Here is a 2,134-nt window from a genome sequence, read left to right on the forward strand (position 1 = left end):
CCTGTCTTTATAAAGACCCCAAACAGGCTTAAACTGGAAGGTAACCACAGGAGGGGCCGTACAGCGTCCTCCAAACGCGAGGAGCAGCAGAGGAACAGCGAGAGAAATCTGCCGACTCCAGAAACGAGGGTCCCACATTCACTAATGGTGATACGGTGAAACACTTACGGGCTAGGCAGCTAACTGCGGCTACAAAAGCTACATCAGAAGAGTGTGAAAAAAACAGAATCAGTGCTTTTAGGTTTGGTGGATGAACATTAGATGATTAAACAGAAACAGACATTTACAGCAACATAATGAGACACAAGAAAATTTACTGAAAACAAACGATTTCATTCGTCCATCTCTAGCTCACCATCTTCAGATCCACATGAGGATCTGATCCGACAGGGGGAGAAAAAAAACACCGACCTAAAAGGTAAGAAAACCAATTAAGTTTTTTCAAAAACAATTAAATGCAAATATAATAAAAAGGAAACAATTATTACATTTAAGCATTTAATTTATGCATACTAAATGCAAATGCAATAATTATATTTCTAATAATTAGACAAACATTTCAATAAGGTTAAATTATAATTAAATAAAATAAATAATTTAAATAAAGTAAAAACAAAAAGTATCATATTCCAAGCTTAATCAATTTAAAGTTAAAGTGCACTTTCAAAATATCAATCAAGAAAAATAAAACATTAATTGTCAAAAACTCAAGCAGAGTGAGAGAAAGGAGAAAATAAATAAATACACATACTGCGCAATATCAACTTAAGTGTAGCTTCACTGTTCAGATCAATCTTTTAAATCCTGCTTCAGAATCAAGGTAAACGTGTCAAACGTGCAAAATTCAGCAAGAAAGTTACCTTTTCAAAGAGAGTGGGGGGGGGGGGGGTGCTTAGCCACAATCAGCTCTGGCAGAATCCCAGCAATGGTCCAGGTAAACCAGGCCAATGATTCTGATAAAGCAATCTCTAATGAGCAATCCAGCAGAAATACCACAAGGAAGAATAGACACCAGCAGCCAGTCACAATCACAGTGGAAACAGGTGAGGATCCTTACCTGCATGCCTGGGGCGGGGCTTTAAAGGAGCAAACTAATTTGGGCAACACAGGAAGTGAGCCTGAAAAAATAAAAGTCTCTGAATAATTGTGGGGTACAACAGCATAGCCACAGCTGCCCTGGGGCAGACATCCAGAAACCAGCCTGTTAAACTTCTGCATCACCAACAGCCAGCAAGGTAGGTAAGATGCCTTGCCAAAAGACTTGACCTAAAGAAATGGAGCCGGGGTTTGAACCAGCAACTCACCAATCACCTCCTGATCCTCCGTCTCTTTAAACGATCATTAAAGCTTTTTGCTTTTGCTGGAAAACCAGCTGAGGTAGAATCTTTTCCTCCGTTGACCTCTCCTCCTCTCCTCCTCTCCTCCTCTCCTCCTCTCCTTCTCTCCTTCTCTCCTTCTCTCCTTCTCTCCTCCATTAAGCACCTGAATGCCCCCCCCTTTGATCTCCTCTTCCTCTGTTCATCTTCATCTCCCTTTCATCTCTCTGTTCTCTCAAACCTCCATCTTCTCTGAGGTTCTCAGTCTGCTGCTTTCTGTGAGCAGGAATCTGCAGCGTTCCCAGGAGCTGCATCCTTTATCCTCCTCTGTTTGGGACTCCGGCTTTTCCTCCGGATCTGCCCATCATTCCTGCACTCAGTCTGGAGGAAAGGCAGAAGAAGGAGGACCTGGGGGAGACCAAACATTGTCCTCCTCCTCGTTATAATTCATTCTTCTCCTTCTTCTGATATTCTGTTGCTGAGGGAAACAGATGAAACACAGACATGTGAAATTGTTTTTATTCAATTAAACAGATAAAACGTCTTTTTATTTATATTATTGATTTTGTTTTAAGTTTAAAATTTAAGACTTGAGATCAGAAATCCACAACAACATATTAAAAAACACAATAAAGATCATTTAAAAAAACAGATTTTATGTTCAAATTGATATAAAGCAATAAAAAATGATTGAAAGATGAAGAGAAAAAAGGTGAAATGAATCAGTTTGATCACGTCTGATTGATTAGCATAAAGCTAAGCATCAGTATCTTCATCATCATCATCATCATCATCATCATCATCAGTATCATTATTAC

Source organism: Cyprinodon variegatus, unplaced genomic scaffold (genome assembly GCF_000732505.1).
Source record: "Cyprinodon variegatus isolate N-32 unplaced genomic scaffold, C_variegatus-1.0 Scaffold1188, whole genome shotgun sequence".
NCBI classification, from domain to species: domain Eukaryota; kingdom Metazoa; phylum Chordata; class Actinopteri; order Cyprinodontiformes; family Cyprinodontidae; genus Cyprinodon; species Cyprinodon variegatus.